This window comes from Triticum aestivum, chromosome 4B (assembly GCF_018294505.1).
Source record: "Triticum aestivum cultivar Chinese Spring chromosome 4B, IWGSC CS RefSeq v2.1, whole genome shotgun sequence".
In the NCBI taxonomy this organism is placed as follows: domain Eukaryota; kingdom Viridiplantae; phylum Streptophyta; class Magnoliopsida; order Poales; family Poaceae; genus Triticum; species Triticum aestivum.
This window is the reverse complement of record NC_057804.1, coordinates 588,922,205-588,950,143: the sequence shown is the minus strand read 5'-3', so window position 1 is coordinate 588,950,143 and position 27,939 is coordinate 588,922,205.

Below are 27,939 nucleotides of genomic sequence, written 5' to 3'. Positions count from 1 at the left end.
TCCTATTGTCACCACAGATAAACACGGCAAGACATACATCAAGTGTTCTCATAAAAGACTCAATCTGATAAGATAACTTCAAAGGGGAAACTCAATTCATCACAAGAGAGTAGAGGGGGAGAAACATCATAAGATCCAACTACAATAGCAAAGCTCGGGATACATCAAGATCGTGCCATAGAGGGAACACGAGAGAGAACACAAGAGAGAGAGAGATCAAACACATAGCTACTGGTACATACCCTCAGCCCCGAGGGTGAACTACTCCCTCCTCGTCATGGAGAGCGCCAGGATGATGAAGATGGCCACCAGTGAAGGATCCCCCCTCCGGTAGGCTGCCGGGAAGGGCTCCCGAGAGGTTTTTGGTGGCTACAGAGGCTTGCGGTGGCAGAACTCCCGATCTATCTTCTCCCTGGGTGTTTTTAGGGTACGTGGGACTATATAGGCGAAAGAAGTCGGTCGGGAGGTGCTCGAGGGGCCCACGAGACAGGGGGGCGCCCCCCCCCCCTTAGGGGCGCGCCCTCCTATCTCGTGGAGTCCTTGAGTATCTTCTAACTTGAACTCCACGTCTCCAGGATGATATTCTTCCAAAAAATCGCGTTGCCGAAGGTTTCATTCCGTTTGGACTCCGTTTGATATTCCTTTTCTTCGAAATACTGAAACAGGCAATAAAACAACAATATGGGCTGGGCCTACGGTTAATAGGTTAGTCCCAAAGGTAATATAAAAGTGTATAATAAAGCCCATAATCATTCAAAACAAGTAATATAATAGCATGGAACAATAAAAAATTATAGATACGTTGGAGACGTATCAAGCATCCCCAAGCTTAATTCCTGCTCGTCCTCGAGTAGGTAAATGATAAAAATAGAATTTTTGATGTGGAATGCTACCTAGCATGATTCTCAAAGTAATTTCTCTTTATTGTGGCATGAATGTTCAGATCCAAATGATTCAAGATAAAAGCTTATAAAACATAAAAATAATAATGCTTCAAAGCATACTAACAAATAATCATGTCCTATCAAAATAGCATAGCCAAAGAAAGCTTATCCCTACAAAATCATATAGTTAGGCCATGCTTCATTTTCATTACACAAAATACTCCCATCATGCACAACCCCAATGACGAGCCGAGCAATTGTTTCATACTTTTTAACGCGCTTCAACTTTTTCAACTCTTACGCAATACATGAGCGTAAGCCATTGACATAGCACTATGGTGGTATATGGTGGTGGTTGTGAGGACAAAAGGAGGGAGAAGATAGTCTCACATCAACTAGGCGTATCAACAGGCTATGGAGATGCCCATCAATAGATATCAATGTGAGTGAGTAAGGATTGCCATGCAACGGATGCACTAGAGCTATAAATATATGAAAGCTCAACAAAAAGAAACTAAGTGGGTGTGCATCCAACTTGCTTGTTCACGAAGACCTAGGGCATTTTGAGGAAGCCCATCATTGGAATATACAAGCCAAGTTCTATAATGAAAAATTCCCACTAGTATATGAAAGTGACAACATATGAGACTCTCTATCATGAAGATCATGGTGCTACCTTGAAGCACAAGTGTGGAAAAAGAGATAGTAGCATTGTCCCTTCTCTCTTTTTCTCTCATTTTTTTCTTTTTCTTCTTTCTTTTTTTCTTTTTCTTTCTTTCTCCTTTTTTTTCTTTTTCTCTTTTTTCTTTCTTTTTGATGGGCTTCTTTGGCCTCTTTTATTTTTATAAAGTTCAAAGTCTCATCCCGACTTGTGGGGGAATCATAGTCTTCATCATTCTTTCCTCACTGGGACAATGCTCTAATAATGAAGATCATCACACTTTTATGGATTTACAACTCAAAGCTAGGACAAAATATGACTCTATATGAATGCCTCCGGCGGTGTATCGGGATATGCAATGAATCAAGAGCGACATGTATGAAAATTATGAAGGTGGCCTTGCCACAAATACGATGTCAACTACATGATCATGCAAAGAGCAATATGACAATGATGATACGCGTCATAATAAACGGAACGGTGGAAAGTTGCATGGCAATATATCTCGGAATGGCTATGGAAATACCATAATAGGTAGGTATGGTGGCTGTTTTGAGGAAGGTAAATAATGGGTTCAATACCGGCGAAAGTTGCGTGGTAATAAGAGAGGCTAGCAAAGTGGAAGGATGAGGGTGCGTATATCCATGGACTCACATTAGTCATAAAGAACTCATATACTTATTGCAAAAGTCTACTTAGCCCTCGAAGCAAAGTACTACTATGCATGCCCCAAGAGGGATAGATTGGTAGGAAAAGACCATCGCTCGTCCCCGACTTCCACTCATAAGGAAGACAATCAAAAGAGCACCTCATGCAACAAATTTGTCACACAACTTTTACCATGCGTGCATGCTACGGGACTTGCCAACTTCAACAAAAGTATTTCTCAATTTCATAATTACCCACTAGCATGACTCTAACATTACTACCATTATATCTCAAAACAATTATCAAGGAACATATTGACCATAGCATCCAATTCACTTCCTATGATAGTTTTCATTCAAATTACCATGCTGTTTAAGACTCTCAAAATAATATAAGTGAAGCATGAGAGTTCATTAATTTCTACAAAATAAAACCACCGCCGTGCTCTAAAAGATATAAGTGAAGCACTAGAGCAAATGACAAACTACTCCAACAAGATATAAGTGAAGATCAATGAGTAGCTAAATAATTATGCAACTATGCAAAGACTCTCTCTCATTAAAGAATTTCAGATCTTGGTAACTTATTCAAACAGCAAGCAAAGCAAAATAAAAGACATTGCAAGGATAGCACAACTCATGTGAAGAAGCAAAAATTAGGCTCAACCGATACTAACCGATGATTGTTGAAGAAGAAAGGTGGGATGCCTAACGGGGCATCCCCAAGCTTAGATGCTTGAGACTTCTTGAAATATTATCTTGGGGTGCCTTGGGCATCCCCAAGCTTGAACTTTTGTGTCTCCTTAATTCCTCTCGTATCATGGTTTCTCTTTTTTTTCAAAGGCTTCATTCACAATTGACTCAACAAGAACTCGTGAGGTAGGTTAGTATAAACAAATGCAAAACCATATCATCTTCTACTGTAACAAATCACTAAAATAAATATTCAACATTTCATACTAAATTCCTCTGCATATTTAATACTCCTATCCTCAAATAGAATCATTAAACAAGAAAACATACGCAAACAATGCAAACATAACAGCAATCTGCCAAAACAGTACAGTCTGTAAAGAATGCAAGAGAAACAATACTTTCCTGACTCCAAAAATTATGAACTAAAATTCCCACTGTAAAATATTTATCATAGCTTAATATTCAAAAATATTCAACGTTATACCATTCTCTGACTTTTCTAGGGAATTTTTGCAACAGCGGTAAACTTTCTGTTTCCAAACAGCAACATGTATACTAGCAAAATAAGCATGGCAAAGGCTATCCTTGACATTTTTATTGAAAATAAAGATGCAAAACATTAATCTAAATAACATCAAGCAAAAACTAACAAAATAAAATGACTCTCCAAGCAAAACACATATCACGTGGCGAATAAAAATATAGCTCCAAGTAAAGTTACCGATGAACGAAGACGAAAGAGAGGATGCCATCCGGGGCATCCCCAATCTTAGGCTCTTGGTTGTCCTTGAATATTACCTTGGGGTTCCTTGGGAATCCCCAAGATTAGTCTATTTCCACTTCTTATTCCATAGTCCATCGAATCTTGACCCAAAACTTGAAAACTTCAACCACAGAAAACTCAACACAAAACTCGTAAGCTCCGTTAGTATAAGAAAATAAAACCACTACTTAGGTACTGTAATGAACTCATTCTAAATTCATGTTGGTGTTAAAACTACTGTATTCCAACTTATCTATGGTTCATACGACTTAATACTAGCCATAGATGCATCAAAATAAGCAAACAACACAATGAAAACAGAATCTGTCAAAAACAGAACAGTCTGTAGTAATCTGTATCAAACGTATACTTATGGAACCCGAACAATTATGAAATAAATTGCTGGACATGAGTAATTTGTCTATTAATCATCTCGAAAAAGAATCAACCTAAAATCGCTCTCCAGTAAAAAATGGCAGCTATTCTCGTGAGCGCTAAAGTTTCTGTTTTCTACAGAAAGATCACATAAACTTCACCCAAGTCTTCCCAAAGGTCCTACTTGGCACTTTATTTAAACAAAAGCTATAAAACATGATTACTACAGTAGCATAATCATGTGGACACACAAAAACAGTAAGGATAAATATTGGGTTGTCTCCCAGCAAGAGCTTTTCTTTAATGCCTTTTTAGCTAGGCATGATGATGGCAATGATGCTCACATAAAAGATAAGAATTGAAACATAACGGGAGCATCATGAAGCATATGACTGGCACATTTAAGCCTAACCCACTTCCTATGCATAGGTATTTTGTGAGCAAACAACTTATGGGAACAATAATCAACTAGCATAGGATGGCACAACAAGCATAACTTCAAGATTTTCATAACACAGGGAGGAAATTTGACATTATTGCAATTCCTACAAGCATATATTCCTCCCTCATAATATTTTTCAGTAGCATCATGAATGAATTCAACAATATAACCAGCACCTAAAGCATTATTTTCATGATCTACAAGCATAGAAAATTTATTACTCTCCACATAAGTAAAATTCTTCTCATTCGGAATAGTGGGAGTATCATAAGAGACTTGAACACTAAAAATTGTTTCCACATTAAAAGAGTAATGTTCAGAAAAAGGGTAATCATAATCATGACAAGATTTGTAAATATAATCATCACTACTTTTTATAGCGTAAGTTTTATCACAATAATCATCATAAGTAGCAACTTCGTTCTCATCATAATCGATTGAAACCTCTCCCAAGATAGTGGAATCACTAAATAAAGTTGACACTCTTCCAAATCCACTTTCATATTCATCACAATAAAATTCAACATCCTCCAAAATAGTGGGATCACTACTTCCTAAAGTTGACACTCTTCCGAACCCACTTTCATCAATATAATCATCATAAGTAGGAGGCATGCTATCATCATAACAACTTTGCATATCAAAACTTGGGATGCTAAAAATATCATCTTCATTAAGAATAGCATCCCCAAGCTTGGGACAAACATTAATTTCAGCAAATATATTCTCAAATATTTCATACTCATCAAACATAGCTTCCCAAGCTTGGGCCCTTTCATATCATAAGCATAATCACTCTCATCATTAAAAATATGGATAGCACCAATAGTAAGCAATTATCATCATCACAATGAGTAGTAGGAGCAACATCATTTGGGAGGGATACCTTTCTACCTTTATTGCTCCTTCTTTTATTTTTCTTCTTCACATTATCTGTAGGTTCAACCTTCCTCTTTGAGCTCCTTATTGATGAGATTGGTTGAATAGAAAGCTCCTCCTCGTTACCTGATTCATCATGAGAAATATTAGAAGGATATTGGGAAGTCTCTTACCTTTCATTAGTATTTTCATCATATTCTATTTGCTTTCTTTTCTTTAGGTAATTGGCAACATAAGGATTTTCAATGCAATTTTCTGCACAAAACATATCAATCTTTTCTAGATCAATATTAAGGAATTTCTTATGGGCAAATTCTGGCAGATCCTTAAGTAAATGTTTCAATTCTTCATAACCCAAAAGTAAACTAAGTTCATTGTAATGTGGAGAGGAGATCAAATCATCACAATTTTCGGACACGATTCGATCATGAAACAATTTGCATTTTTGATGTAAATGACCACGTTCATTGCAAAGTTCACAAGTACGGCAGAGGAATTTTAATTTTCAGCACTCACATCTAGCCTTTCTTGCAACCATTTAGTTTCTAAATGCTTATGCCTCTTGCAATATATATCTTCTCTATTTGGTGTGTTCATGCAAACATGCACTCCACAAAAGTTGACATGCTCATAAGAGATATTTTCATCATGACTAGAGCAACCATCATTAATACTATGGATATTCAAGGAGTTCATACTAACAACACTACAATCATGCTCATCATTCAAAGATTTAGTATCAAGCATTCTAATGCATTCTTCTTCTAGCACTTGAGCACAATTTTCCTTTCCATCAAACTCACAAAAGATATTAAAAAGACGAAGCGTATGAGACAAACTTAACTCCATTTTTTTGGTAGTTTTCTTTTATAAACTAAACTAGTGATAACAAGAAACAAAAAGACTCAATTGCAAGATCTAAAGATATACCTTCAAGCACTCACCTCCCCGACAACGGCGCCGGAAATGAGCTGGATGTCTACTACACAACCTTCTTCTTATAGACGTTGTTGGGCCTGCAAGTGCACAGGTTTGTAGGACAGTAGCAAATTTCCCTCAAGTGGATGACCTAAGGTTTATCAATCCATAGGAGGCATAGGATGAAGATGGTCTCTCTCAAGCAACCCTGCAACCAAATAACAAAGAGTCTCTTGTGTCCCCAACACACCCAATACAATGGTAATTTGCGTAGGTGCACTAGTTCGGCGAAGAGATGGTGATACAAGTGCAAAATAGATAGTAGATAAAGGTAATTGTAATCTGAAATAATAAAAACAGCAAGGTAATGAGCGATAAAAGTGAGCATAAACGATATTGCAATGCTAGGAAACAAGGCCTAGGGTTCATACTTTCACTAGTGCAAGTTCTCTCAACAATAATAACATAGATAGATCATATAACAAGCCCTCAACATGCAACAAAGAGTCACTCCAAAGCCACTAATAGCGGAGAACAAACATCGAGATTATGGTAGGGTACGAAACCACCTCAAAGTTATTCTTTCGGATCGATCTATAAAAGAGTTCGTACTAGAATAACACCTTAAGACACAAATAAACCAAAACCCTAATGTCACCTAGATACTCCCTTGTCACCTCAAGTATCCGTGGGCATGATTATACGATATGCATCACACAATCTTAGATTCACCTATTCAACCAACACAAAGTACTTCAAAGAGTGCCCCAAAGTCACTACCGGAGAGTCAAGAACGTGTGACAACCCCAATGCATAGGTTCATGCGCGGAACCCGCAAGTTGGTCACCAAAACATACATCAAGAGACACATGATATCCCATTGTCACCACAGATAAACACGGCAAGACATACATCAAGTGTTCTCATAAAAGACTCAATCCGATAAGATAATTCAAAGGGGAAACTCAATTCATCACAAGAGAGTAGAGGGGGAGAAACATCATAAGATCCAACTACAATAGCAAAGCTCGGGATACATCAAGATCCTGCCATAGAGGGAACACGAGAGAGAACACCAGAGAGAGAAAGAGAGATCAAACACATAGCTACTGGTACATACCCTCAGCCCCGAGGGTGAACAACTCCCTCCTCATCATGGAGAGCACCGGGATGATGAAGATGGCCACCGGTGAAGGATCCCCCCTCCGGCAGGGTGCCGGGAAGGGCTCCCGAGAGGTTTTTGGTGGCTACAGAGGCTTGCGGCGGCGGAACTCCCGATCTATCTTCTCCCTGGGTGTTTTTAGGGTACGTGGGACTATATAGGCGAAAGAAGTCGGTCGGGAGGTGCTCGAGGGGCCCACGAGACAGGGGGCGCGCCCCCTTAGGGGTGCGCCCTCCTATCTCATGGAGTCCTCGAGTATCTTCTGACTTGAACTCCATGTCTCCAGGATGATATTCTTCCAAAAAATCACGTTGTCGAAGGTTTCATTCCGTTTGGACTCCGTTTGATATTCCTTTTCTTCGAAATATTGAAACAGTCAATAAAACAACAATATGGGCTGGGCCTCCGGTTAATAGGTTAGTCCCAAAAGTAATATAAAAGTGTATAATAAAGCCCATAATCATTCAAAACAAGTAATATAATAGCATGGAACAATCAAAAATTATAGATACGTTGGAGACGTATCAAGGTGCAATTTCAAGTTATCAGTCATGGCACGAGGCTCACACAACCAACTTTGGACATCGGGACTCGGCGGCTCCTCTGTATAACTTCAATGACCCACAACCTTTGTTCATATCCATAAAGCATTTTGAGAATGTATAAAATCCAGCAAACAAAGGATATGTAGTGCTCAATGCTCTGCCAAGGAAGTCATTTAGACCATTTATGCGGGAAAGAATGCAAAAAACAATGCAAGCAAATATCAAGCAAGGCATTGATTCACTCCTTCTGTTTTGACCTTCTGTCTAAGCGTTCTTTACTTGGTTGGGTCTTTTGTTTGAGACGAATGATTTGGGTTGTTCTTGGCCTAGAGGAGAAGAATAGCCTGTAGTTAGGTACACTAGATCGGAAGGAGACAGAGTACCTTCGGATCTGAGACATCTTTCACTTAAACAAAGAAGATGTCGCTGCTTTTGAGCTCTTGCTCTATCCAATGCAGACCGAATGCACCAGGGCAAAGGTCGACTAAAAGGTTAATCGAGGAGTGAGTTATATGCTGACTTGTGGGGAAATCTCTCGTTAACCCACTCTATCCAAAACCCATAGGTTCGCATGAAGTTCCATCAATAGTTTAGGTCGAGATGGGGAATAGGGTTGGATATGCTAAAGTGAATCATCACCGGCGTCTTCCCAACCATCCAAAGCCGTAAATAAAAGGCTCACGTTGTCTTTCCCTCAACATCCACCTAGAGGATGGTACTCACTCTAGAAACCATTGTTGTCTACTTAAGACAATACATACAACAAATTCAATGCATTGCTTCGTATCCTAGATAAGTAATCTGCTAAAGTTAAATAACACAACTTTTTAGGCCCATTCACTCTACTTAATACTTCGCACCTTGGTCGTTTAGATCGTTCCTCGGGAGCGCCAAGGTGATCAATCACAACAATAATGTTGAATATGATGATGTTCCTATGGAAATAACATGACGGTGGGGGGCAAATGAGATAATGTATGTGGTATTATCGGTTTGTAGCGGGAATATTATGAGCCGATATAACCAGGCGAATCAACATTTTTAAGAGCAGGCATCCCCAGTAAGGAGAATTTGAGACGAGACCGGCATCCCCAGTAAGGCTAAAGCTTCAAGAGCGCCGCGTCACTAGACCAACATAAATATAACTTATCCGAGACTTGACACAAAAAGAGCAACTATGTGGATAAGTATACTTGAGTTGAAAAGATGTCTTTGTACTGACTTCCTTCACATCTATCCCTTTTTGGAACCAAAGTGAAATTAGAAGCAGGACCCAGCGAGCCCACACCTAGATACATAGTAAGACCTCGTACCCATGCCTATATTAATATCAGTGCTTACACCCAAAACGGTTGTTAAAGGTATGGTTAAAAAACTAAAATTTAATTCGACAACAATAACTTGTCTGACTCTCTGTCATAGTGCACATCCTATCATGGGTTCAATAACCCAGGGTCACTCCTTAGGGAAAAGGTACATGCACCTTCTTCTATCCAAACTGAATCTCAAAGGGCATCAGGCCACCCCGGTGTATTATACCATCAGACAAGTCATTTGACTGGAATCAGGTCACCTTCATGAACTCGCAGCTTCGCCAGAAGCGACTAGTCACCTCCTTTCCTCCACCGAAAGATTCTTACACTGAAGTGACGAAGGAGGGGAGCCGGGGAAGGTCGGCGATGGCAGTGAAGGGGGAGCTATCCTAGAAGCTTTGCCCCTTTGCTTTACATAAATTGGAACGAACTTACTACATGCCCTTATTTATTCTCCCAGAACGCTAGCAAATTTAATACTTCCATTTGCTCTTCTTAACTTAATAACGAAGGACACCATCCTTCTTATTCAGGAACCCTTTATTTGAGGAGAGCGTATCCCTGAAAGGGGAGAGTGGCTGAGCGGTTAAAAGTGACATACTATAAAGTTGTTGGGGCGTGTTTGGTAGCCCTGATGGTGGTAGGTAGACTGCATATAGAAGAAATATTTTGTTTTGCATCGTGTTTTCTTGCTCAGGTTGCATCTGACTCATGCAACACACACTGTTTAAAGCCCCATCAGGCCTTACTGAGAAGGAACAACCGATTCGTTAGTTTCCACTCATCAAGACTTACACGGATCACGGGAAAGAAAGATTCTCTACTTTTTCATGAGGATTCATCCTCCTCTCACAGCGCATGCAAGAAGCAGATAAAAACAAACAATGCATCCTACCAACCCCATCAACCACCATGGAGGAGACCAAACTACATGGGTACATTGTTTTTTTCTCAACCAGGGCCCAATTAACCTGGCCCGTTTGACTCATGCAGCATGTCCCAATTGCTGCAGTGTACCTAACAAGTCCTTGGAGGTTTCTCGATCTATATTTTGGGATGAAAACATATATTATTGTCAAAAGAAAATATACAGGACTTTTTTTAGAACTAAGGGACTGTTCGTTAGCCCTCCATGGTCACCAACTCCTCAACTCCATCGCCAAGATCCTCTCGCCAGCTTCTCCCGAGTGAGCTAGGAGTGAGCAAAATGTTCGGAGACGGCTTCTTGCTCATACCAGGATTCAGTACAAAGCCCATGAAATTGTCCCAATCTGGTACATTCAACTCAAAAATTGTAGCAGGATCATAGCCCAATTTGCTACCGGTTCCTTTTTGTTTGCGGTGGGATTGGTCGGTCAAGGGGGTTGTGGGATTAGAAGCTCGAACCGATATGCTCGGACTTAGAGTAACTCCAGCTGCACCCCCAACAGGCCCCCAGGCAACTTTTTATGCGTCAGCGCCGAAAAAACAACCCAGTCGGGCCCCCAAGACGCCGAATTCCGTCGGCTCAGCCCATTTTTTGGCCAGGCGATCGCAGGTCGAACTTGGCACACTGGGGGGCGCTTGGGGGCTCCGGCGCAAGGGAAAAGCACACCTGGGCCACACTGCCAGGCAAAAAGTCAAGCCGACCGTCCAAATTCGCCTCCCCCCCCCCCCCCCCCCCCGCGTGCATGCTTGGCTGTCACCTTGCCGATCCCGACGCCGTCCAACACCCACCACAACTAGATATGCCATTCCCTGTCGGAAAAGAGAAGAGGTTTCGCTGTGGCAGCTTCGCCACCACCGTCCGGGTGATTTTTCTGGCGTTCCGGCCATGCAGGGGCAGTGTACCGGCAAGTGTGTGTTGGGAAACATAACATGCAATTTCAAGAAAAGATCCTATGCTCACGCAAGATCTATCTAGGAGATGCATAGCAACGAGAGGGTGAGAGTGTGTCCACGTACCCTCGTAGACCAAAACTGCAAGGGTTAACTTCACGCAGTTGATGAAGTCGAACGTCTTCTCGAATCAACCAATCAAGTACCGAATGTGCAGCACCTCCGAGTTCTGCACACGTTCATCTCGATGACGTCCCTCGAACTCTTGATCCAGTAGAGGAACGAAGGAATCGATGAGTTCCGTCAGCACGACGGCGTGATGACGATGTTGGTGAAGTGATCCGCGTAGCGCTTCGCCTAAGCACTACGACAATATGATCGGAGGAGTAAACGGTGGAGGGGGGCACCGCACACGGCTAAGACAATTGATGTGTCTTTGGGGTTCCCCCTCCCTTGTATATAAAGGAGGAGAGGGGAGGCCAACCAGCCCTAGGGGCGTGCCAAGTGGGGGGTGAGGGAGTCCTGGATAAGGGGGTATCCGGACAGCTGGACTATATACTTTGGTCGGGCTGTTGGACTATGAAGATACAAGATTGAAGACTTCATCTCGTGTCCGGATGGGACTCTCCTTTGCGTGGAAGGCAAGCTTGGCGATTCGGATGTTAGATCTCCTTCTTTGTAAACGACTCTGTGTAACCTTAGCCCCCTCCGGTGTCTATATAAACCGGAGGGTTTAGTCCGTAGGACAGGAACAATCATAATCATAGGCTAGCTTCTAGGGTTTAGCCTCTACGATCTCGTGGTAGATCAACTCTTGTAATACTCCTACCATCAAGATCAATCAAGCAGGAAGTAGGGTATTACCTCCATCGAGAGGGCCCGAACCTGGGTAAAACATCGTGTCCCCTGCCTCATGTTACCATTAGCCTTATACGCACAGTTGGGGACCCCCTACCCAAGATCCGCTGGTTTTGACACCGACATTGGTGCTTTCATTGAGAGTTCCTCTGTGTCATCACTATAAGGCTCGATGGCTCCTTCAATCATCATCAACAACACGGTCCGAAGTGAGACCTCTCCCCCCGGACAGATCTTCGTGTTCGGCGGCTTCGCACTACGGGCCAACGCGTTTGGCCATTTGGAGCAGATCGACAGCTACGCCCCTAGCCATCAGGTTAGGTTCGGAAACTTGAGTTACACGGCCGATGTCCACGGAGACTTGATCTTCAAAGGATTCGGTCCTATGCCAGGAGCGCCGAACAATCACGACGAGCATGAGTTAGATCTGTTGTCGGACAGTATTCGGGATATTGCACCTGCATCCGCTCCGGACCTGGATCCGGGGCAGATTGCGTCGTCCGAGGACGGGTGGATGGACCCCGCCACGGAGGCCGCACACCTTTCAGCGGTAGAGCCAAACACAAACTCCACCTCTAAGGAAATCTGTGTCGCCGGACCCCCGGACTTGTTTCCGGCCGCGGGTCCCAGACCGCGCGCATCCGTGCCCATTGAAGCCGATTGGGCACCAATCATGGAATTCAGTGCCGCGGATATCTTTCAGTGCTCGCCCTTTGGCAATGTGCTAAACTCTTTAAGGTCTCTCTCTTTATCAGAAGACTCTTGGCCGAACTATGCCCGGCTCGAGTGGGATACGGACGACCAGGAAAATCCCAACCCACCCACCACCCACTTCATAGCCATTGTCGATGATACAACAGACATGCTTGACTTGGACTTCAACGACATCGACGGTATGGACGTCGATGCAGGGGACGATCTGGAACCACCGCCCATGGGGCGCTGGACTGCCACATCATCATATGACATATATATGGTGGACACACAAAAGGAGGACAATGGCGACAAAAAGGACACAATGGAGGATGAACCCCCCGGACAAAAGCCAAAACAACGGCGCAGGCGCCGCTCTAAGTCCAGTCACAGTAAAAATAGCAATAACAGCAAAAGAAAAGTTGACACTCCGGTCGACTCCAACGGCAACAATGACCATATGGACCCAACGATGGAGCAGGATGAGCCAGGCCATGCCAAACACAACCCGAAGCAGACGCCCGATCACAGCGATCTCAAGCGCCGAACTCATCAACCTGCCTCTGGAGAGGAGGATAGTCCGGTCGACGATGCATTCATCATCCCGGAAAAACACCTGGAACAAGATAACCTTCGCAGAATGCTGATGGCCACTGCGAGGAGCCTAAAGAAATAGAAGCAAAGGCTTAAGGCCACACAGGCTACGCTCAACCACATGTGGAAAAAAGTGCTAGACACAAAATAAAAATACGGCGATGATCGCCATACAAAGAGCTACCCAAAGCGCAAGCTGCTGCCCGAATTTGACGATGAAGTCGTAGAGCCCATTTCGCCGAAGAACAATACGACCAATCGGCCGGACCAACCACTTCATGGCTGCGATAGAGCATCTACCGACGATGCACACGATTTATGTGAGCTCCTGAACAAAAAGCCCGGCGCGACCAGGTCCATTTATGGATCTAGAGGACATGCTCCGGCATGGAATTATGGTCGCAAAGACGATCACACTGATCGCGCACCAGTCTGGAATCAACACTGGACACACATCAGTCGACAGCATGCCATGACATGTCCAGATACACAGGGCGGCGCACCCTCTGTGCTTCACCGACGAGGTACTGGACCACGAATTTCCACAGGGATTCAAACCCGTGAACATAGAGGCATACGACGGAACGACAAACGCTGGGGTCTGGATTGAGGATTTTATCCTCCATATCCACGTGGCTCGTGGGGGTGACCTCCATGCCATCAAATATCTACCACTCAAGTTGAAAGGGCCAGCTCGGCACTGGTTGAAAAGCCTCCCAAAAATTCAATCGGAAGTTGGGAGGAACTGGAGGACGCTTTCAGGGTCAATTTTCAAGGGACCTATGTCCAACCTCCGGACGCAGACGATTTAAGCCACATAATACAACAACCTGGAGAGTCAGCCCGTAAGCTTTGGAACAGATTTCTCACCAAGAAGAATAATTGTCGATTGTCCGGATGCCGAAGCCCTAGCGGCCTTCAAGCACAGTATCCGAGACGAGTGGCTCGCCAGGCACCTCGGCCAAGAAAAGCCGAGGACAATGGCGGCCTTAACAAGCCTTATGACCCACTTCTGCGCGGGTGAGGACAGCTGGTTGGCCCGTAGAGGCTCCAGTGACCCTGGCACATCCGAAATTAGGGATGGCAATGGGAATCCACGGCGCAATAAAAACAAGTGTCGAAACAAGGAAGACAGTCCGGACAACATGGCGGTCAACACCGGATTCAGGGACTCTCGACCCGGTCAACGAAAGAAGCCATTTAAAGGTAGCAAAGAAAGACCGTCTGGCCTGAACAAAGTCCTTGACAGATTGTGCCAAATTCATGGCACCCCCGAAAATCCTGCAAATCATACTCATAGAGAGTGTTGGGTCTTCAAGCAGGCCAGCAAGTTAAATGCCGAACACACGGGAAGAGAAACACCAAGTGAAGACGAGGATGAGCCTCGCCAACCGAACACTAGGGGACAGAAAAAATTCCCACCAGAAGTCAAAACAGTAAACATGATCTACGCGACTCACATACCAAAGAGAAGGCACAAACGCGCGCTCACAGACGTATACGCTACAGAACCCGTCGCCCCCAAATTCAACCCCTGGTCCGCCTGCCCGATCACCTTCGATCACAGGGACCACCCGACTAGTATCCAACACAGAGGATCGGCTGCCTTGGTGCTCGACCCAATAATCGATGGATACCATCTCACTCGCGTCACCATGGACGGCGGCAGTCGTCTTAATCTGATATATCAGGACACTATCCGCAAGATGGGGATAGACCCATCCAGAATCAGCCAAAGTAACACCACCTTTAAAGGAGTGATACTAGGCGTCGAGGCCTGCCGCAGGGGCTCCCTCATATTAGAGGTGACATTCGGTTCTCCCGACAAGTTCAGAAGCGAAGAATTACTCTTCTAGATCCCTCCCTTTCGAAGCGGTTATCATGCATTACTCAGAAGAACGGCCTTTGCTCGCTTCAACGCAGTGCCGCACTATGCCTACCTTAAACTCAAGATGCCCGGTCCACATGGCGTCATCACTATTAGTGGAAACCCAGAGCGTTCCCTACGTGTGGAAGAGTATGTGGCGGCTCTAGCAGCCAGACACTAAGCGGCCTCTCCTATCAGATTGCATGATCGGTCATTAAGACCACGGACATGGTTAGACGAGTCCGGCGCACAACCACCTGTAACATCCCAGATAAACCTGAGCGGGGTGCTATGCATATTCCCCCCATAGATGGAACTAGGGGCTGCAAACATGTAATAAAGCCCATAATTTGGCTTGACCTTATTAAACATGCCAATATAACACATTTCTACTATCCATTGTGAATAAACCAACTGTTCGCATGCTTACACCATACTCTTTTGCATGAGTTTTGCTTTTTGCAGGGACCATTCGTGCGACACCCTTCCAGGACACGGCACAACGGAGACAAAGGCACAGACGTGCAGCATGGCCCTGCCCAAAGGTTTCTCTTTAGATTAAGCCCCTGCGTAAACCTTTTTTATTGTCTCTTGTTGACATCCCATGGGTATTCAATACACCCACAGGGGATACTGGCGTTATTGGCATTTCGCCACGACCGGTTAATGCATGTACCTGGAAATACAGGGTTCATAACCAAGGGCGCTACCCAGCCCAGTATATGTTATAAAGTCCGAATACCTTTGGGAGTGTTCGGCGTCACGAGTTTGGCCTTATATGCATCAGCTCTGAATCATGTCTTTGGTCAAATGTTGGGTTTGCCCGGCTCCCGGGTTTGCTGCCTTACGTTCCACTATATCGGCTAAGGCAGCCAAAGGAGAACTACTGCAATTGTGCCCTGGTTATTCCGGATGAGCACCTCAGTAGAGAAAGCCGAAAACTGACTATCATGATACAGCGAGAGACTGGTCAACCACTCGAGGACTAATCGGAATCTTCGGGATTCCTCCACACTAACGAAGGACCGTTTCACGGTCATGTACATACGCGCCCATATCCTGATGCACGCGAAGGTACCAGGGGTTATATAGTAGCCCCACCGTCAAACTCCTATGGCTAAGTGAAAGTGTTAAAGCTATATAGTCCGGTTGCCTAGTTCGACGTGCGATCACCTCCTTAATGGACCAAGATGTTGGATCAAGTGTGATTACGTACATTTTTGCAAACACCCCCGCATCATATGCATGGGGGCTGAAGCCAACGACTGCTAACTTTCAGGATATATACATATTGAAAAACGGCCGCACATGAGGCACTATAAAACTTTCGGGTGAAAGTATAAACATGGCCTTTATAATCAAAATAGAATTGTTTTTACAATTGAACAACTTGTCACTCGAACATGACATTCTTCGAGCACTGAGCCTCTATTAAACGGGCACCTTCTGTGACCTGCTCAAAATAGTGCTCGGCTGGGTCCTGGCTCCCTGCCGGACTCTGGGTTGCAACGCTGGTGGCCTCCATACCTGCCCAATATGTCTTAACACGGGCAAGAGCCATCCGTGCACCCTCTATGCACGCCGACCTTTTCACGGCATCGATTCATGATCTGCCGCCAAATAATTGTTGCACTAAACCAAAGTAACTGTTCGGCCTCGGTCCCTTCGGCCATAGATGGTCTATTACAGACCTCATTGCAAGACCGGACAACCTATGGAGCTCGGCCATAGCGGACATCCTCTCACTCAATGGCAACGAGCGCGTTGGAGCACTGAATTGCGACCAGAACAACCTTTGTATTTCATTATCTTCATGATCCTTGAATAACTTGGTCGCATCAGCCGTACTTTTCGCCAAATCCGCATACTCATCTGCAGCGCTCCAAAGCCGATCCATAGGGCATACTTTGGATCTAAGAACTTCATCCGCAACAAATAGGGGCTTCCAGCTGCAATTTCTCCGGCTTGTCGAAGCTCCTCCCGCGCGTCTCTAATTTCAGAGCGTGTCTCCTTGGCCGCATCGAGGGCCTTCTTTAGGTCAGCCGATTTAGCCTGATTCTCCTTTTCAAGGAACTCATACCGGCCGGCGGCATTCTTCAGCTCCACAGCCATCTCGGCTATTTTATCTTCGCTTCGGCGATGAGCAGCCTGTTCGGCTCTCAAATCTTCGGTCGCCTTTAGGGCAGCCGCATTGCTAGCCCGGGCTTGTTCCTTGGCTAGGGCAAGTTCCGCCCTTAGGGCCTCCACGGCAGTAGCTCCGCCTATAGCCCAAATCATATCACATTAATATTATGATTCTCTTAATATTTCCTATAACATATGAAAAAAAGAGCACACGCTCTGTGACTCGTCAAGCCGTTCATTCACAAGCATAAGGTCGGCGTCCACCACATCAATCTGTCATCTCAATTCGGCAAATTCAGCGGTCCGGTCTATCGCCGGACCCTTAGCCACCTGCGCATGAATATAGCACGATCATTACTGGAGAGTGTGATCCTCTGTTTGCCGCCTAGGGCTCGCAACCAGAGTCTCAGGGGCTACTATCTATACGGAGCACACCTAGCGCGTGCGGTACAACCGAAAAATTACGTGCGTACCTCAAAGCCCTTGAGCAGGCTTGTAAAAGCTTCATTCAACCCGCTTGTGGCGGATGAAATCTTCTCCAACACCATACACATCAACGTACGATGATCCTCTGAGAGAGCAGCTCGCTCCAGAAGGCCCGTCAGTCTGTCCGGCTAGGCGCTGGACTGTCCCGGACCCTTCCTATTGCCCTCTATGGGAGCCGAACACGCCAGGCTCGGGGTGGCCGAAGTGTTAGCTTCCGGCCTCGGCGGATTTGGACTCCTCCGTGACGACACCTCAGGGTCGACCATCCCATGGGGCGGAGAGGCGGGTGGGGTTTCACTCTCCATCATCTCCGGAAGAAGATCCCCCGAAGACAAACTCTATTGAGAAGAGCTACTAGACGGTCTGCAACAAAATAGATCCTGGTTATTGTTCTCGGTAGAAGGAGCAATATCTTTTTATTCACGATTAACTTACAACTCGGTGGAGGGCTAGCCTGTTTGCGGGCGTGATGCGGTGAGGACGTCCTCCGGGGTAGGGCCCCCTAGGGAAGCTTTCTTCCCTTGTTTAGGCACCTCCATTTCCAAGTCTTCGGAGGCAGCCCTTTTCTTCCCGCGGGGGAGGAAACCTTGGATTCACCTGCCCGATTATCCTCCTTCATGGAGACAGTAATTCCCCCGGTTTGGATGTGCAATGTGTAAAGCTCGGCTTCTCTATTCTTCTCTTCTCCTTCCCCCGAAGGCACTTGACTTAGCGCATGTCTAAGCATCCTGGCTATTGCAGGACTAGGCAAACCTTCGGGAAGTGGGGCCAGACACCTGATCCTCTCCGCCTTGCTGAGCCAATCCTGGTCGCGGACAGTTTTCAGAATAATGTTGTGATAAATATACACGAAGTGTTCAGATTCAGGGTTACTTACTTGGGTATCTGGGCGGTTGCAGCTCAGGCCCGCATCCTCGGTGGTGTCCGGATACTTTACTCGTGGTCCAAAGAATAACTTATATAACCCTTCGTGCGTCATGCCGAAGAAGTTTTGAATGGTTCGCGGACCTTATAGATTGAACTCCCACATCTGGAGAGGTCAACGTTTGCACGGCAGGGCCCGTCGAACTAGCATTACCTAAATGATTCTGACAAGATTAATATCCCCCTTGAGTAGCTCGCGAAGGTAGCTCTACAGTGTTGGTACATCATTAGAAGGCCCCCAGTCCCATGTTGGTCCACGATGCCAGTTGAGGTGGAGGGCCTGAGCGGAAGGCGGGGGCAGCCGCCCAATTCATGCCTCGGGGAGCTGTGACGTAGAACCACCTCCGCTGCCATAGATTGGACACCTCCGGGAAAAAGCCCTCTGGCCATGGGGCATTGGCGTTCCTGCTTATTGCAGCGCCTCCACACTCCGCGTGTTGCCCCTCGATCACCTTCGGCTTTACATTGAAGGTCTTGAGCCATAAGCCGAAATGTGGGGTGATATGGAGGAAGGCTTCACACACGATGATAAACGACGAGATGTGCAGGATGGAATCCGGAGCCAGATCGTGAAAATCTAGCCCGTAATAGAACATGAGCCCTCTCACGAAGGGATCGAGGGTAATGCCTAAGCCTCGGAGGAAGTGAGAAACGAATACAACGCTCTCATTGGGTTCGGGAGTGGGGATGACCTGCCCTGGAGCAGGAAGCATGTGCTTGACATCGGCGGTCAGATATCTGGCCTCCCTGAGCTTCTCAATGTCCACCTTTGTGACAGAGGAGGCCATCCACCGACCTTGAAGGTTGGATCCGGACATGATTGGAGATTCTAAGTGCCTAAGCTTGAGCTTCGGGTGTTGGAACTCGAGATGCGGAGAGGCGCAAGCGTGGTAAGAAAGGGATAGGCATCGGCCCCTCTATAAAGGGGTGAATATCAAGCGTCCTCGGCGTGACCGTTTGGGACTTGCCTAAAATTGAGGAATCATACCAACAGGCGTAGTTGGGTTACCCACACACGTATTGATGAGAATCTCGCGATAAGGGGAACACGATCTGTGCTTCGACAAGACATGCCAATAAAATCGCCTCGCAACACGTGTAGTGGCAGGCCGGGAGAAACGATTCATAGTAACCGGACAATGGCGTGATGTCATGCTAGGAAAAACTGTCAGCAGATTGGATATATGGAATATTATGCTCTCTACGGTGGTATATGGAATTTATTTTGCAGAGCCGGACACGATTCATATGTTCGAAGCTTATCTTGGAGTATTCGGACATGGAACCCGCCTTGCAATGCCGAAGACTCTGCGCGCCGGACTCATCGTCATTGAAGCCTGGTTCAGGGGCTACTGAGGGAGTCCTGGATAAGGGGGTACCCGGACAGCCGGACTATATACTTTGGCCGAACTGTTGGACTATGAAGATACAAGATTGAAGACTTCGTCTCGTGTCCGGATGGGACTCTCCTTTGCGTGGAAGGCAAGCTTGGCGATTCGGATGTTAGATCTCCTTCTCTGTAACCGACTCTGTGTAACCCTAGCCCCCTCTGGTGTCTATATAAATAGGATCGTTTAGTCCGTAGGACAGGAACAATCATAATCATAGGCTAGCTTCTAGCGTTTAGCCTCTACGATCTCATGGTAGACAAACTCTTGTAATACTCCTATCATCAAGATCAATCAAGCAGGAAGTAGGGTATTACCTCCACCAAGAGGGCCCGAACCTGGGTAAAACATCGTGTCCCCTGCCTCCTTTTACCATTAACCTTAGATGCATAGTTCGGAACCCCCTACCCGAGATCCACCGGTTTTGACACCGACAGAGGGTCCCACTAGACCTCCTAGTCCTAGTCGGCTCCCCCCTTTCCTTCCAACAGAGACGGGAAAGGGGAAAGAGGGGGAGAGGGAGAAGGAAAGGGGGGCAGCGCGCCCCAACCCCTTGTCCAATTTGGACTACCATGGGGGGGCGCCACCTCTTGTGGCATGCCTCCTCCTCTCCACTATGGCCCATGAGGCCCATTAACTTTCCCGGAGGGTTCCGGTAACCTCCCGGTACTCCTAAAAATTCTTGAATCTTTCCGGAACCATTCCGGTGTCCGTCTATAACCTTCCAATATATCAATCTTTACCTCTCAACCATTTCGAGACTCCTCATCATGTCTGTGATCTCATTCGGGGACTCCAAACAACCTCCGGCCACCAAAACACATAATTCACATAATACATATCTGATGTCTACTATGCAACTTTATTCTTGTAGACTCGTGTTGGGCCTCCAAGCCTAGTGTTTTGTAGGACAGTAGCAATTTTCCCTCAAGTGGATGACCTACGGTTTATCAATCCATGGGAGGTGTAGGATGAAGATGGTCTCTCTCAAGCAACCCTGCAACCAAATAACAAAAAGTCTCATGTGTCCCCAACACACCCAATACGATGGAAAATTGTATAGGTGCACTACTTCGGCGAAGAGATGATGATAAAAGTGTAATATTGATGGTAGAAATATATTTTTATAATCTGAATAAATAAAAACAGCAAGTTAGCAAATAGTAAATGGGCACAAAAACGGTGTTGCAGTGCTTAAAATGAGGCCTAGGGTCTATACTTTCGCTAGTGCAACCTCTCAACAATGCTAACCTAGTTGGATCATATGATTATCCCTCAAAGTGCAATAAAGAATCACTCCCAAGTTCCTATTAGCGGAGAACAAAAGATAGGAATTGTTTGTAGGTCACGAAACTACCTCAAAGCTAGTCTTTCCGTTCGATCTATTCAAGAGTTCGTACTAAAATAACACAAATCTATTTTTTCCATTCGATCTATCCTAGAGTTCGTACTAGAATAACACCAAAGCAAATTCATATTCATAATACTTAATCCACACAAAGAACTATAAAGAGACCCCAAATTTTCTGTTGGAGAAAAACGTGCATCAACCCCTATGCATAGAATTACCCCAATATCACCGCGGGAATCTGCGAGTTGAATGCCATAACACATATCAAGTGAATAAATAAGATACCTCATTGTCACCTCAAGTATTCATATTGCAAGACATATATCATATGTTCTCATCTCTGAATATTCAATCCGACAAGACAAAACTTTGAAGGCTAAAGATTCAATACATCATAACAAGAGTATAGAGGGGAGAAACATCATATGATCTGACTATATTAACAAAGCCCATGATATAGATCACGAGAGAGAGATCAAACACATAGCTACAAGTACAAACCCTCATCCCCGAGGGTGGACTACTCCCTCCTCATCGTGGTGGCCGCCGGGATGATGAAGATGGCCACCGGAGATGATTCCCCTCTCCGGCAGGGTGCTGGAACGTGGTCTAGATCGGATCTTGTGGATACAGAGGCCTTGAAGCGGCAGAACTTCTGATCTAGGGCTACCCTGAAGGGTTTCGAAATATTTGGGAATTTATAGTGCAAAGAGGGGGTACGGGAGGCCACCAAGGTGGGCACAACCCACCTGGGCGCGCCCTGCTGGGTTGTGCCCCCTCGGGGCACCCCCCCAGGTGTAGCTCAGGCCCATTGGGTTCCTTATGGTCCAAAAAATCTCCAAAAAGTTACGTGGTGTTTGGACTCCGTTTGATATTGATTTCTTGCGATGTAAAAAACAAGCAAAAAGCAGCAACTGGCACTGGGCACTGGGTCGATAGGTTAGTCCCAAAAAATGATATAAAGTTGCTATAAAATGATTGTAAAACACCCAAGAATGATAAAATAACAGTATGAATACTTCATAAATTATAGATACGTTGGAGACGTATCAATATTGACATCAAATGTTAAGCGTGCAGACCCTACGGGTTCGAGAACTATGTAGACATGACCGAGACACCTCTTTGGTCAATAACCAATAGCGGTACCTGGATGCTCATATTGGTTCCCACATATTCTACGAAGATATTTATCGGTTGAACCGCAATGTCAACATATGTGTAAGTGCATCTAGTGCCCCTTAGTGATGTTGGTGTATTGAAGACTTATAGGTTAAGAGACTGATGCGTTTGTGAGTGTATACAGGTCTATAAGTCTATGAGGAGTTTGATATTTACAGAGAAAGTCGACCCCTAAAAATGAAGTTCTTCGACTGAAGACTTTGGATTTCTGAAGACTTTCTGAAGACTTTGAAAGTGAAGAAATTGGTGTGACCTTGAAGACTTGGAAATCATTCAAGGAATATGAAGCATGATGACTTTGTTTTTTGTTGTTTCATTTTCTCTTTCTTGATTCATAGGAAACACCGTACTGTTAAAGGGGGTCGAGGAAATACTAAGGAAAAATTTCCATTTGATGCTCAACTCAAAATCCTACACCTACCAATCCCTTCGAGTGAAGCCATTGGAAATCTCATACAGTTCAGTCAATTTCTTCAGTGACAGAGACGAAGTTCTTCTGGTCGCTAAGGAATTTGTTCTGACTGAGGAGTTAGGAATTCGCCAGTGCAGATTGCCTACATAGTGAGGAACATGATAGCCCTGAGGAATTTGAGAGTCATAATTCCGACCGTTGCTGTGCTACGCGCCAGCTATCCCAAAATATCAACCCACCTAACGGTCATATTATTGAAGGGCATTTATGTCTTATCATGTCGGGCTACTCCCTAGGCTATAAATAGCCGCCCCCTACAACCACTAGCTGGTTGGCTGCTCCGGGAGAAACTGACACTTGTCATTTGAGAGCAACCCATCCTCCGAGGACTTTGAGCGAAAATCATCAAGTGAGGAAAACCCAAACCCAAACACCTTCAAACCCAAAGTGATTGATCATCACTGAAGAGATTGATCCTGCCTGGATTCGATGCTTGTTTCCTTTGAATACTGTGCTTCTTCTAGACGGTTAGGCATCAAGGTCTAGAGCATCCAAGAGGAATTGTGGATCGCCGAGTAACCGAGTTTGTGAAGGTTCGGAAGGCACCTGAAGACTTACCACGAGTGATTGGGCGAGGTCTGTGTGACTTTAGCTCAAGGAGAATCTGGTGAGGACTGTGTGTCCGGGACTATGTGTCCTTTGGTTTAGATCCCTAGCCGCTCCAACCAGATGTACAACTGAGACAGCAGTTGGAACTGGTCTACCAAATCATTGTCTTCACCAAGCTTACTGGTTCTATTTCCTTAACTCTTTCAATTCTTCATTTCACCTATTGTGTGCTTGTTCATATCTGTTTGAAGACTTTGACTGAAGACTTTCTCAATTTCCCCAGTTCAATTTCTTCAGTCTATTTGTCTTCATCTTGTGTTATCCTGTGTTTACGCTTTCTGTACTCTGTGCTTGTCTTCATTTCATCATGATGACTATGCTTGTGTTCTACCATGTTTACTTTTGAGTACTTATTCCACTGCAAGTAGTTCTTCGCTTAGGAATTTCCTCACCCTGAAATTCCTCAATGAAGAATTCATAAAAATCGCCTATTCACCCCCCTCTAGTCGATATAACGCACTTTCAATTGGTATCAGAGCAAGGTACTCCCTTGTTCTGTGTGATTTTGGTTTAACCACCTAGAGTTTTAGTTATGTCGACCACATGTATGATCAAGGTCTCTGCCGGGTGTCCTACCTTCGATGGGACGGACTACCCCTACTGGAAGAATAAGATGCAAATGCATCTTGAGGCAATTGATAACGATCTCTGGTATGTTGTGGAAAATGGTGTTCCCTCAGTCACACCTTCTCTGAACGCTACTGATGTGAAGAGATTCAAGCAACTTGATTCTCAAGCGAAGAACATCATATGTGGCCATCTGAGAAAAGGGCAGTATGGAAGAGTGAGTGCTTTGGAAACTGCTAAGCTTATCTGGGATAGGCTGTCCAAAGTAAATGAAGGAGTCTCAACTCAACGTGACTCTCGTGTTGGCGTTCTTCGCAATCTCTTCAACCACTTCAAAAGACTCGACAATGAAAATTTTCAGCAAACCTTTGATCGCCTCACTGACATCTCAAATGAGCTTCAAGCACTTGGTGCCACTGACATCACCGATGATGAGATGGTGAAGAAATTGCTGAGATCACTTGATTCTTCATTTGATAATCTGGCACTGATGATTCAAGAGTGTGCTGATTACAAGTCACTTGATCCTGCTGATATCCTCGAGAGGCTAAACACTCATGAGTTCCAGCTTGCTGAGAAGAGAGATCTCTATGGTTTGAGCTATGGAAAACCACGTGCTCTGAAGGCCAAGGCAGTCTCTGAGTCTGAAGATGAAGACTCTGGTAGCAGCCTTGGTGATCCTGATGAACTGAGCCAGGAACTAGCACTGCTCGTGAAGAAATTTCAGAAGTTCTCAAGACGTGGTCGCTTTGAAAAATCCTCAAGGAGCAATGATTCCTCATCCAGTGACTACAAGAAGAGGCTATGCCACAAATGCAAGAAGCTTGGTCACTACATTCAAGATTGTCCTCAGTGGGATAAGGAATTAAAGAAGAAGAAGTACAAGGATGACAGTTCTTATGATGCCAAGAAGAAGAAGAAATCTTCAAAGTCTTCATCATCAAAATCCTCAAAATCTTCATCTCATAAGAAGAGCAGCTCCAAGAAGGCTCGGGTATTCATTGGAAAGGAAATGGACTCTGAGGCTGAATCTGAGGAACATGAGGAAGAGGAGGCATCCGAGGAGTCCGAGTCTGGTGTGGCAAGCCTAGCTCTTGCTACTGCATTTGTCAGCAAGTCTATCTTCAACTCTAAAGAAAATGGCAACACCAACAATGCTGATGAAGGCAATGATGACTACGCTCCCACCTATTGCTTCATGGCAAAGGGTGCCAAGGATGATCAACCCAAAGCCAATGAGTGGGTCCTCGATAGTGGATGTACGAATCACATGACTGGTGACAAGAATCTATTTATGGCTGCTCCCTTATCATCGTCGCATCTGAAGCATGTCATCTTCGCTGACAAAGGCAAAAGTTGGGTATTGGGTCTAGGTAAGGTTGCGATGTCAAAGGATAGACACATGGACAAAGTCATGCTTGTTGAATCCTTAGGATACAACCTCATGTCTATCTCAATGCTTTGTGATCTCGATATGGTTTTTGTCTTTGGCAAATACCATTGTGTTGTGATCTTGGAAGCTGACAATTCCAAAGTCTTCGAAGGCTTTAGGAGAGGAGACTTGTACATTGTTGATTTCTCTACAGGACCACAACCGGCCGTGTGCCTACTTGCAAAAGCTTCAGAAGGCTGGCTATGGCATCGACGACTTGGTCATGCTGGCATGAGGAATTTGCACACACTTGCAAAGAAGAAGCATGTCATTGGCATTGAGAATGTCAAATTCTTCAAGGATCATTTATGCAGAGCCTGTGAAGCCTGAAAGATGACAAAGGCCAAGCATCCAGCTAAGACTATCATGACTACCGTACCACTCGACCATTTGAATTGCTTCACATGGATCTCTTTCATCCTAATCATTATTCTGCAATTTTAAATGATGCAACTCAATATGGCTTTGTTATTGTTGATGATTATTCTCGTTACATATGGGTGCACATTGTCACTTACAAACATGAGGTGCAGGAAGTCTTCAAACGATTTTCCTCGAGGGCTTCAACCAACTTTGGTGTGAAGATCAAGCACATCAGTAGCGACAATGGAACTGAGTTCAAGAATTCCAGTCTTGATGGCTATGTTGATGAACTTGGTATTACTCATGAGTTATCTACTCCTTATACTCCTCAGCAGAATGGCATCGTGGATCAAAAGAACAGAACTCTTGCTGAGATGGCTTGCACTATGCTTGATGAATACAAAACACCTCGTCATTTCTGGATTGATGCAATTGATACTGCGTGCCACAACATCAACAGAGTATATCTTCACAAATTCTTCAAGAAGACTGCTTATGGAATCCTCACTGACAAAAACCCCAATGTGAGTTATTTCATAGTCTTCGGTGCTAAATGTTGGATTAGAGATCCTCATCACACTTCCAAATTTTCATCGAAAGCACATGAGGGTTTTATGCTTGGTTACGGAAAGGACTCGCACACCTACAGAGTCTTCAACAGCGTTCTTCACAAAGTTGTTGAAACTGTAGATGTGTGGTTTGATGAAACTAATGGCTCGCAAAGAGAGCACCTACCTTCTGTGATAGATGAACCAGCACCTGAGGAATCTATCAAGTTCAAGGCTACTGAGGATATCATTCCTACCGAAGAATCTGCTGAAGAATTCACTCCAGAACGTGAAGAACGTCGAGCTGGAGCACCTGAAGAAAATGGTGCTAAGGAAAATGGTCCTGAAGAAAATGCGGATCAAATTCCTCGATGACAACCAGCTCATCCTCGCATTGCAAACGAAGTGCATGTCGAGAAAATCATCGATGACATTGAAGCACCATGTCCTCTCACACGCTCAAAAGCTTCACATTTGTCTAACTTTTGTGGGCACTTTGCTTTTGTCTCTATCGAGCCCATTATGGTAGATGAAGCATTTATGGAGCCTGAGTGGATTCAAGCTATGCAAGAAGAATTACATCAGTTCGAGCTCAATAACGTTTGGGAACTGGTCAATCGTCCAGATCCTCACAAGCACAACATCATTGGCACAAAGTGGATCTACCGCAACAAGCAAGATGAAAACGGCCTTGTGGTGAGGAATAAGGCACGACTTGTAGCTCAAGGCTACACATAGGTTGAAGGAATTGATTTCGATGTAACTTTTGGACCTATTGCTGGACATGAGGCTATTCGCATATTACTCGCTTATGCTAACCATCATAATATCACTTTATATCAAATGGATGTGAAAAGTGCATTCCTCAATGGTAAGCTTGAGGAAGAAGTATATGTTTCTCAACCCCCAGGTTTTGAAGATCCAAAGCATCCTAACAAAGTCTTCAGACTCAACAAGGCCCTGTATGGCCTCAAGCAAGCCCCTCGGGCGTGGGATGATACTTTGAAGGAATTCCTCATGAAGAAAGGCTTCAAACCCGGTTCACTCGACCCAACTCTTTTCACTAAATCTTATGATGATGAATTGTTTGTGTGCCAAATATATGTTGATGATATTATCTTTGGCTGTACTGACCAACATTATAATGATGAATTTTCCTATATGATGAGTGAAGAATATCAAATGTCTATGGTGGGACAATTGAAATTCTTTTTAGGTCTTCAAATTCGTCAACAGCGCAATGGCATGTTCATATCTCAGGAGAAATACCTCAAGGATGTATTGAGGAAATTCAGCATGCAAGACTACAAAGGGGTCAAAATTCCTATGCCCACAAGTGTCCATCTATGCACTGATGATAATGGTATCGACTTTGATA